Source organism: Drosophila guanche, unplaced genomic scaffold (genome assembly GCF_900245975.1).
Source record: "Drosophila guanche unplaced genomic scaffold, DGUA_6, whole genome shotgun sequence".
In the NCBI taxonomy this organism is placed as follows: domain Eukaryota; kingdom Metazoa; phylum Arthropoda; class Insecta; order Diptera; family Drosophilidae; genus Drosophila; species Drosophila guanche.
Genome location: NW_022995756.1, coordinates 1,312,401 through 1,324,331, shown reverse-complemented (window position 1 = coordinate 1,324,331; position 11,931 = coordinate 1,312,401). Strand labels below are relative to the sequence as shown.

At 37.6% G+C, this 11,931-nt stretch overlaps 1 long non-coding RNA gene across 1 annotated transcript; it reads left to right on the top strand.

The window, feature by feature from the left end:
- The first annotated feature begins 308 nt into the window (after positions 1-308).
- Positions 309-9,981, top strand: LOC117590137. The gene is made up of 3 exons (XR_004574264.1): positions 309-355; positions 1,697-1,701; positions 9,749-9,981. It is a non-coding gene; the product is annotated as an uncharacterized LOC117590137 (long non-coding RNA).
- The last annotated feature ends 1,950 nt before the right edge of the window (positions 9,982-11,931 follow it).

Sequence of the window (11,931 nt, the reverse complement as noted above, 5' to 3'; positions counted from 1 at the left end):
CGGAATTTTGGCGTTTTTAGTTTTCTTTTATCTTCAAAATTATAGATTTGGGAGGTTTTCGCCCTTTTACGGGGGCGGAAGGGGGCGTGGCTCATTTTTGAAATACACTTGTAACAGTGTGAGCAACATTTGGTGGCTCTAGCTTTTATAGTCTCTGAGATCCAGGCGCTCAACAAGACGGACGGACGGACAGACGGACGGACAGACAGACATGGTTCAATCAAATCTATTGATGCTGATCAAGAATATATATACTTTAGGCGTCGGAAACGTTTCCTTCTGTGCGTTACATACAACCGTTATTCCCCACAAATACAATATACCCCATTTACTCTTCGAGTACCGGGTATAAAAAGTTACACCATTTGCAATAAATTTACTTTTTTCTTTGCGTTTTCGATGGCTTCGCGAAAAACTGTCAAGTAATTATTCTGCATTCCGTGGAAATCAAGTTTTTACACAGCTTTAGTGGAAAAGTTTTAACGCACAATCTGTGTAAGGGATCCGAAGGGATCCCATCCCTTTTACCAGCGCGACCTACCACGACCCTACCCCACCTGAGAACTCTCAACGGCATCGCACCATCAGCGCTGATTTCTTGCTACACGTGACTGATATTTTGAAGGGTAATACTCCCTGATATATGTATATATATCGATGGGTTATACCTGAATTATGTATAGCAGAGGATTGCCAGTACTTCTCACCGTAAGGATGTGTGGCACACAACTTTCTTCCATGAAATTCTCAATCACTTTGCGTTGACTTTAGCTTCAATCAAATTTCAATCGTATCCTTTTTACAGTTTATTTAACCAGTATTCGAGGCAGTCATTCGTTAGCCCTTGTAAAATAAATCAACTTACTCAAAAAATTGATTTATTCATTGAACTAAAGCAAAATGGACGAGCAGGTGGAAGCTATGCGTCGTGTCAATGCGGTCCGCAACAATTACTATGCCGTTTTGAATGTGCCACAAACAGCCACGAATGATCAGATAAGTTCGGCCTACAGACAATTGTCCCGGGTGGTGCATCCCGACAAAAACAAACACCCCGGTGCCACTGATGCCTTCCAGGTGATAGCCAGCGCCAAAGATGTCTTAATGGACGTCACCAAACGTCATCATTTTGATCAATTAGACAAGCCCTTGACTGAAACATAAGAGGCAATGGCAATGTCAGCCACCAAGGCAGACCTTATGAGCAACCTTATGAGCAACTCAAACAATCAACGATCGAAATTTGCAGTTGGCTACCAATTCTTCTACGACAACGCTGTTATCATTGTCGTGCTGATAATCGTGCTGATTATAATCATCTTTATACTCAAAATGCCCATGTATAGCCTGAAGAGTAACTGCACAACATCCAACAAAGCTGTTCTATCCTAAAATATAAATTTAACAAAATTACATTAAAATATTTATTAATAGCGCTTGCGAAACACTCACCAGTGTTGATATATGCTGCATACTTCGCTCCTGCAATTTACTGTGTACGACACATCTTACATATGTATGGGATGGGGAAGTCTCGTTCAAGAAGCAAGTATAAAGGAGGGCCCGTCGGCTTTTTTGAAGGAAACGTAACAATGCTGTCAATAAGTGCGAGTGAAAGGGCTCTCGATGTAAGTGTGAGTGAAACGCCAATGGAGTGTGTGCCTGAAGCACTGAGCTCGGGGGGAAATGACCCGAGGAACGGTGCCGACGACGCGCCCTCCTTATAGTTGCTTCATGGTCTCGTGTGCAGTTGTTTTAGTTTTTTGTTTTTTTTGGTTTTTTTTTTTACAATATCCACTATGAACTTTTACACTAAAGTTACACTTTTTGAGTCGAAGTTGCCTTAGCAAAAACATTCAATTCGTAAAGATATATAAACACAAAACAAAAGCAAACCAAACATTGGTTACTGATAAGCAATTACAAAGTGTTGTTGTTATCATGAACGACGACAAAGACGACACAACGGTTTGGAACTGGCGGAGAGTAAAACCGAAGCTGTAACGGACACGGGAAGTGTCGTCACGTCAGCACTCTCTGTCTACTAAAGGTTGGCCGGCTAGGCTCAGGGAAAATGGGGTGGGTGTTTTGCTGCGAAAACGAACTCCGTCACCTAACCAAATCGTAGACAGATTTACGGGAACTGGGATCGGAATTACAAACCCGGACGGAACTCAAGGTCCACCACCTACTGTGAAGAGCAAGGTGGTTGTAGAATAACATAAGAATATGCCATTATGGTTCTACCCAAAACCTGCCGCTGCTGCCTATGTGCCTTAGGAACCCCTCCCAAAAATCAGATTAGAAATTCATGTTAAATCGTTATAATTTTACTTTGACTTGTAAGACTTCAGGTTGTTTGTAACCCCCATTATTTCTACCCTAACCCTTAAACCTATTTTTACTTCATGTGTATATATATGTGGGACTAATTTAATACATAGGAATTCAAGAGAATGATCAAATATGAATAAAAATAATATAATCAAAATATAAAGTAAGAATGAATTAATTAAATGAATTAAATGGCATAATTGTAGTAATTCATTTTATATATGGTTAAGCATGCATGTCTCACTGTGTAGACGCTATTCTCCTGACCCGGAGTGTATGTGTATATATGTGTGTATACTTACAGACTTTTAAACAGCTGTTGGTGTCGTTGGGCCCAATTTCACGTTCGCAATACAAACAATACAAAGAAATGTAGAAATATGCAAAATAACAAGAAGCGTTATGAAGAGGTATTTAACCAATACCCTTGCATGGACACAATGAGACCGATGATGCACCCTTTTAGAATCTATTATTAACTAGGCATAAATTTCATGTTTTTCTTCTTCTATTTCTAAGTTAATGTCTAGGAATATTTAATATTATTGAACAATTTTCTTTTCTATTTTTTTCTTCTATCCATAATTTTTCATTAAATTTTCTTTTCTAGATTTTTGTGATTTACTTTTCTTCCCTTAAGTGGCTTTTAGAATGTCGGCATCGAACAATTTTAATAACCTGAGAGAAGGAGAGAATAGGTGACATACGGTCAGGTGGGTCTATTTAAGTGCGCTTAGGTGTATGGTCAGCCGCAAGGGCATTGACCGCTGAGCTAATTTTTCCACACCCTACATATGCAAGCAACAACATTTTCTTTACACAAGGCGCGGTGATATAATATATTAGATGGTTTTATATTATCGTTGTTGTTGAGCGGCTTAGTTGCGCGTTAGATATAAACAACTCGGTCCCGATCGCCAAGTCCATCCGTTTCTCGGCCTGCATGCAAGGTCCGGTGGCACCGAAAAGAAGGAAGAAGATGATCGTGGTACTGGAGCGGACCACCCTCCGAGACCGAGGGTCAGGCCAGGTCAGCAATTTCCTGCCACACGTGGATCATAACCTATGTACAGTACATACATGGAATTATGTAATAAGGTCACTTTTCATTTTTTTTTTTGCGTACCTTATCCAGGGGTTGGTTTTTAAGTTTTTGTCTTTGCAGCCACAACACTTTTAAAATTGTTTTTATTTGGTTTATGTTCCCTTTTATGGTTTTCCAAAATTTTCACCTAGTTTTTTTTTTATGTATATTTTCTACACGCACATTAATTAAGTCTTCCAACTTTGAATGCAATTTTTGTTCTGTGCAGCATGCACTTAGCCTTACTATTTTACCCCTCGAAAAGCTGTGTATGAGAGAGCTAAGAAGGTTCTCGAAGGGCTAGCCGTAAGCTATGCTTGCGGAGAGAAAAGCTCACATGTGAACGGCGCTCGCACGTGCAATTTCGAAAGAAAGAACTTTTCAAGATAAAAGCTTCTGATCTTGCATGTGGGCTCTCGCTGGAATGCGTACAGTGGGGGAGGTTCCATATTTTCTCGATAAAATTAGAAGACTGTTCTAAGAAAATTTATCCTAATACAATTTTTGTACAGACATTCTAACTTTTTGTTTTTGGTCTGAAAGCTTCACAAAGCCAAAGGTAATCAAGAGACAAAACCAAGCCTCTCCGATTCTACTAAAGAAAAAAATCGATCTGGACTTAGCACCAGCAGCAGCACCAGCTCCAAACAAAATGCCCTCCTAAGCGACAGCACGCCAAATAACGGATATGAAGACGAAAACAAAAACGAAGCACTGGACATGATAACTGAAGATACCTTAAATGAATCTGCCAAGCCGCCACCTATATTCTTATCTGAAGTCATATAAAAGGAATGCTGGTTTACCTCGAAACTACAATTAAAAAAGAGCTTTTGTTTTATAAAGTACAACGCGATGGTCATGTGAGTGTTATGGTAAAGTATATTGAAGAATACAGGAAACTTGTTAAAACTCTTACTAAAGATTTTGTCAAATTTCACACATACCAACTTAAACACGAGAGGGCATTCAGAGTTGTTATTAAGAATTTGCACTTCTCCACGAATATCGACTTAATCAAACAAGATGTGGAGTTCAAAGGTCACGCTGTTAGAAACATTAGTAATATTAAAAGTCGTGTAATCAAAGAGCCATTGAATTTGTTCTACTTAGACATTGAGCCCAACAATAAGAACTTAGATATATACAAAGTTAAACTCATTGGTAACGCAGTTGCTAATATAGAACCACTCCGCAAAACCAAAGAAATCGTTCAGTGTTATCGTTGCCAGGAATTTGGACACACAAAGTCATGTTGTGCCAAAACTCACAGATGTGTGAAATGCTCTCTTAACCATCCCAGCAACGTTTGCCCAAAATATAAAGAGCAGTTGCTAGTTACAAAGGGTGTAAAGTCTATCAGGATCATATATAAAAAAAAATAGTAAGCGGACGCAACCACCAGAGAAACACCAAAGATGACTATAATAATATTATAATAATCCGACCCAACAACCCAAAGATTACCAATCATACGCTCAAGATGCTGCAGGAAATAGTACCTCGAACAAGTCTCCAGAAGAATAGAACAGCCTTTAGAAAAACAATCTCAATTTACCAATAATTTACTTAACATGATAATGTTACTTGTTAATAAGCTATGCAAGTAAATCTAAACTTAGGAATATGGAATGCCAATGAGCTTTACAACCATATAAATGAAATAGCTTTATTTTTAAAAACGAATGCCATTGACGTCCTGCTTATTTCAGAAACACACTTCACTAGCAAATCTTTTTTTAAAGTTATTGGATACGACACAGTAAGAGCTGACCATCCATCAGATAGAGCTCATGGAGTTGCTNTAAACTCATTGGTAACGCAGTTGTTAATATAGAACCACCCCGTAAAACTAAAGAAATCGTTCAGTGTTATCGTTGCCAGGAATTTGGACACACAAAGTCATATTGTGCCAAAACTCACAGATGTGTGAAATGCTCTCTTAACCATCCCAGCAACGTTTGCCCAAAAGATAAAGAGCAACCAGCAAAATGTGCCAACTGCAACGAAGATCATGCTGCTAGTTACAAAGGGTGTAAAGTCTATCAGGATCTTATATCAAAAAAAATAGTAAGCGGACGCAACCACCAGAGAAACACCAAAGATGACAAAAATAAAAATGACCATGGTACATATCAATCATTTGCTCCGTCTAATAATTCGACCCAACAACCCAAAGATTACCAATCATACGCTCAAGTTGCTGCAGGAAATAGTAACTCGAACAAGTCTCTAGAAAGAATAGAACAGCTTCTAGAAAAACAATCTCAACTTACCAATAATTTACTTAACATGATAATGTTACTTGTAAATAAGCTATGCAAATAAATCTAAACTTAGGAATATGGAATGCCAATGGGCTTTCCAACCATGTAAATGAAATAGCTTTATTTTTAAAAACGAATGCCATTGACGTCATGCTTATTTCAGAAACACACTTCAGCAAATCTTTTTTTTAAGTTACTGGATACGACACAGTAAGAGCTGACCATCCATCAGATAGAGCTCATGGAGTTGCTGCAATTATTGTCAAGCAGGGCCTTGAATTTCAAATCATGGACAGTATTGGGGAAAACGCTATGCAGGCTGCCACAATTCAGATAAAATGTATGCACGCAGATGTATCAATAACAGCGATTTATCTCCCACCACGATTCACAATAAAATAACTCGATTTTCAAAACTTTTTCCAAGGACTGGGAACAAAGTTTATCGTGGGAGGCGACTTCAATGCCAAACATCCATGGTGGGGATCCAGATTAACTAACCCGAAGGGATCGGAGTTATACAAATGCATACGAAACAATAACATAACGACTTTGTCAACTGTGTGCCCATATACTGGCCAACTGATAGTCGAAAAATTCCACAAATACAATTCATCAACAACCAAACCAATTGTACCTTTCAACCGAACTTCGACAAAAAATACAAAATAAAAGAAATCTGCGAAAACGCTAGCAAGAAACTCACTACTCTGCTGACAAAAGATTATAAAACACGGCTGGATCTGAGCTTAGACAACTGCTGTCGAACTTAAGCAATGAATCTCTAGCTGAGTATCTGAGAAACTTAGACCCTAATTCCAGCAACAATGAATACAACCTATGGAGGGCGGCTAAATACCTAAAGAAACCAGCTAAAAGAATAATAAATATTCGCAAAAGCAACGAACTTGGTGTAGGTCTAATAATGAACAAGCGGAAGCATTTGTACAACATCTGCACTCTGTGTTTCAGCCAAACGATATAAATAATTATATAACAGAGACTGAGTCACCCTGCCAAATGAGCTTGCCTATTAAAAGCATCAAATATGAAGAAGTTGTGACAGAAATCAAATGCTTGAACATTAGAAAAGCACTAGGCCCTTATAAAATATATGGTATCACCCTAAAGAGTTTACCACCAAAATGCATTGGGTTTCTCACTCTTATATTTAACGCTATTCTCAGACTAGACCACTTTCCAAGTCAATGGAAATGTGCAGAAATCGTTATGATCCTAAAGCCAAACAAAATAGAAACGGAATTGACATCATACCGGTCCATTAGTCTGTTGACAATATTCTCGAAAGTGTTTGAAAAAATACTATTGAAGATAATGTTGCCATTTTTGGACGAACTTTCCATCATTCCTGAATACCAATTCGGATTCAGGAGGGGTCACAAGACCCCTGAGCAATGTCACAGGGTTATTAATGATATAGTTTCGGCACTTGAAAACAAAAAATACTGCACTGCTGCATTTCTTGATGTTCAACAAGCGTTCGATCGAGTCTGGCACAAAGGTTTGTTGTACAAGATAAAGAAATGGCTACCTGCTCCGTACTATTTATTAATAAAATCATATCTCGCTAAAGGATGCTTTTACGTGCAGCAGAAAACCGATACTTCATCACTACTTCTCATCACCGCAGGCGTCCCACAAGGAAGCGTATTGGGACCAATTCTCTACACCCTATATACGGCCGACATTTCAGTTACAAACAACTGCACTGTTGCAACATATGCTGATGATACAGCTGTTTTTGCCACAAGCACATCTATAAATGAAGCTTCCGAACACCTGCAGAGTGAGCTAAGCCTAATTGAAGACTGGTTCCATCGATGGAAAATTAGAATCAACTTCCTGAAATTCGTCCAAATAACGTTTTCATTTTGAGCAGGTAACTGCCCAAATGTAACACTTAACGGCTCACCAATTCCACAAAGTACCTGTGTGAAGTATCTTGGCTTGCATCTCGACCGCAGATTAACATGGAAAAACCACATTTAAGGAAAATGTCAACAACTCTAAAACTAAAACACTAAAAATGTCCTGGTTGATAAGTCGAAAATCAGAAACCACTTTGGAAAACCAAATTCGCCTCTACAAATCCATACCTGTTTGGACCTACGCTATACAGCTCTGGGGGACTGCTAGCAACTCAAATATTGAGATACTTCAGAGTTACCAATCAAAAACTTTGAGACACATTGTCAATGCTCCGTTTTACGTATCTAATGCAAATATCCAAAAAGATCTTAATATTCCAACCATTTAAGAAGAAATAAAGAAAACTAGTAAGAAATACATCGACAGACTCCACAACCACGAAAATATTTTAGCCTTAAGTCTATTAGACAATAGCTTAACAGTAAGAAGACTGAAAAGGTACCCCACTCTCGATCTCCCCGATAGATAAATCCAACAAACTAAAAATATGTTATATATAATAGCAGGGCTCATTGGAAAACTGCTATTTCTGTTAATTGAATATTAATTATACAATTTACTTATTGTTTAAAAAAACAGATTGAAAATATAAAGAGAGAAAAAAAAAAAGAAGCTTAATGTTTTTCATTGGTAAGCTAAAACCACAAAGTGTTTTAGTACACTTTATAGATGCGTTCTTCAGCTTTATATAATGACTTAGTTCATAACAACCAGATTTATTGTACTTAAGGTATGTGAAAAAGAAGAAGATATATTGTAAAATTGTTAATAAATATTGAGGACATAAAATATAATTTTTGCTCAACCTTTTCTGAGCTTTTAAAGCAAAAAAATCAAAAAAACCTCACAAAAATCAAGATTTTTGCATTTAGAAGCTTAATGTCTTTCATCGGTATGCTAAAACCACAAAGTGTTTGGGTAAACTTAATAGATGCGTTCTTCAGCTTTATAGAATGACTTAGTTCATAACAACCAGATTTAGGGTACTTAAGTTATGTGAAAAAGAAGCGCTACCCCAGTATTCTTGAGAATAAATTCTGCCATAGAAAAATATAAAAACGAGAAGGGACGTGTGAGACGCATCTTAGGCGTCACAACTTTTATACCCGGACTCAGTCAGTGTACCTGTCCATATTGTTTATTTTTAGAATTTGAAATTTGAAATTTTACATTTTTTCTACACCTGTCATCTACATCTAATTAATTTCTCACGACAACGGCAGAAGCAGAGACGCAGCAGAGGCAGAGGCCGCACACTGCAGAAGCAGAGTGAGAATGAAAGAATGTGAAACAACAAGAAAAGCGTCTGGACGGGGTGGGTTTAGCCACTGCAAATTAATTTCTTCATACTGGCTATAATAATGATCCAATCGCATCCCAATTTGGTGATTTGATATGTATGGTCATTCCCTACGGAAAAGCTTTCTCTTTTATTTCTCTTTTATCTACAAAATTGTAGCTTTGGGAGGTTTTCGCCCTTTTGCGGGATCGGAAGGGGGCGGGACTAATTTTTAAAATACTCTGGTTTCAGCATACAGCAGTCTGGAGGCAAAATTTGGTGGCTCCAGCTCTTATAGTCTCTGAAAACTAGCCGACAAACAAGACGGACAGACAGACATGTCTCTATCGATTCGGCTATTGATGCTGATCAATAATATATATACTTTATGGGGTCGGAAACGTTCCCTTCGGTGCGTTACATCCACTTTGTGCACAAATACAATATACATTTTTTTCTATTCGAGTACCGGGGATAATTATCATCAAACTATTTCTAAGCCCCATATCTTCCAGAAAAAGTTAGTCTTGATCGATTCTATGATTCAATGTAATTTAATGTACAAACCACGAACTGCCCAGTCGGACCGCCTATAAGTGGTTGCGAAAAAGAATTGATCTTTTATCCCACCCTTTTAGAATATGTAGAACCTATAAATAAACCCCAAAATAAGCGTTCTTTCATGCATCTTTTTCCACCAAGTAACCAGAACAGCTTCCCGATCTTTCGGTTTTTTTCCGAAGGACAACATACCTCTTCTTTCATGCTTTTGGAAAGCAGAAATTCACGCATCGAAAAAGTTTCAGGCGAACGCATAGAAGAACAAAAAAGAAGAAAGGCAATTTTCAAAAATGCTGTTTCTCGTTCTCTTTTCTTCTCGCTAATGAGAACGTGCATACAGATTTGATCATCTGAAAAGCAGTAAATAACTAAAAATTTAAATTTTAAATCAATATTTAATTACGTAAGTATTAGCAGAGTGTTAATGCAGTTTGACTGCATCTAAAGAATATGAAAGAAACAACGATGTAGTGTGGTAAGTGCGCTGAATTTTCCAGAAGAAAAAAAAACAACGCGAAAACGTCCCTCATAGTGTACTCGTGCTAAGTGGAAAAGGGAGCGATACAGAAGTACTGTTTCGAAGCAACTAATTCCGACTGGGTGGGTCCTGCTCCTACCCGCTCGTAGTGCCACACCCCTCCGCTGACTCTCTTGATCTCATAGTATGAATTAGCTATATTGAAGATAAGGCCATGAACAGACTGAGAGGCTGTACCCCGGCTTCAGAGGGGAAAGCTTCGTTACACGGGGATTACATTAAAATAAAGATCACTTAAGAGCAACTGCTCGAGTGCGATTTTTGGAATAAAACGAGGAGGAGTCAGTATACACATAGAAATGAATGTACATACATACATATATATGTAACCTTACGATTATTTTCAAATTTAACATTTTTTTTATCCATCTGCCATCTGCAACTACATACATACATATATCACTTCTCACACCAACACGCCCTTTTAGCTCACACCCTTCTACCAGAGCCGAACAGTGCCTATGGTAGAGTGTGTAAGCCAGAGAGAATGAGCCAAAAATAAACAAAGCTGCTGAAAGGGGGTGTGGGCTTGCCACTCGACGTGATTTTCGTGATTTTGGCTATAACAACGATCCTTATTTGGGGATCTGCATTTTTAGTTTTCTTCGTCTGCGCAAGCTAATTTCGGTTAAATGTTATATCACTGTTACCACCTTATTAATATTTTAAATTGTACAAAAAAGGAAAACTAAAACCCATTATACATTTGAACATTTTGTGGGTTTACACTTGTTTTCTTCATCTGTCAGCTACATTTCTTCCCAGACCAACGCGCCCTTTTATTTTATTATTCTCTGTCAGAGGGCCGCTGATCGAGGTAGTGTGTTTGAGCAAGACAGAGAATGTGCTAAAAGCTGCGTCGCTGGATGATAACTTATAATAACATTCCGATCTGATCGAGTTTTTCAAATCTCATTGAAATGAGAGTAACCATATCTATCAGATCACAGAATTTGAATTAGATTGGATCATTATTATAGCCATAATGAAGAAAGTCATTTGTAGAGGCTTCCCCCTACCCCTTCCAGCAGCTTTGCTTATTTTTTGCACATTCCACTATGGGTAAAAAGCCCGTATTTTTGGCATTTATGTAATTTTTTTTTGGGTAAAAGTTGCTTTGACTTGTGAAAAAGTGCGGGAAAAAGTGAGCAACTTGCAGCTGTAATTGTAGCTCGATTTGAAAGTTTATATACAAGTAAAAATATGGAAATAACAGGTCGAGGTATTTAAATTTAAATAGTTAATACATTTTTTTGTATAGTTGTGTGTAGTTATTTAATTGTCCAATGTTTTGTTCGTTTGTCTTTTTAGCTTGGTACTAACAATTGCACGTGTTGTCTGTGGAATATTACTTTTGCACAGCACACCGCTGCACAGAAGTTCAAGTTACTTGTTATTAACCAAATATTATAGAATCACGTTGTGTTCATGCTTTTTGCCCGTTTTTGCCCCTTTTCTATACATTTTAAATTTTGCAGATGCTTGTGAGTGCACTCATGCAGCGCTGCTGGAGGTCTGGACCAACAACAATCGTGAAGCAGACGCAATAAAATGTTGTATTTTAAAGAGTATTGAAAAAACCTGACTAACTAAATATGAAACTATTTATTGCCTATTTAAACAAGTACTAAGCGAAATGCAATCGTTGGAGCGATTCCAATCAAATTACTTTTAACCTAACAATCATTTAATCAGTCAATCAAATATATTTTTTTAAAGTTCTAAAATGTTTTAAAAGGGGTATAATCATAATTAATCTTTTGAATAAATTGTTTTATAATAAATTACGACGTAAATGGGTTCCAGTTCGTATGGGGCCGGAGGTGGGCGTTTTCCAAAAGACTACATTTTTTTCCGAAATTTTACTTTAGTCTAACGAACATTCATGCCATTTTGTAGAGCTCTAGCTAGCTCTTTT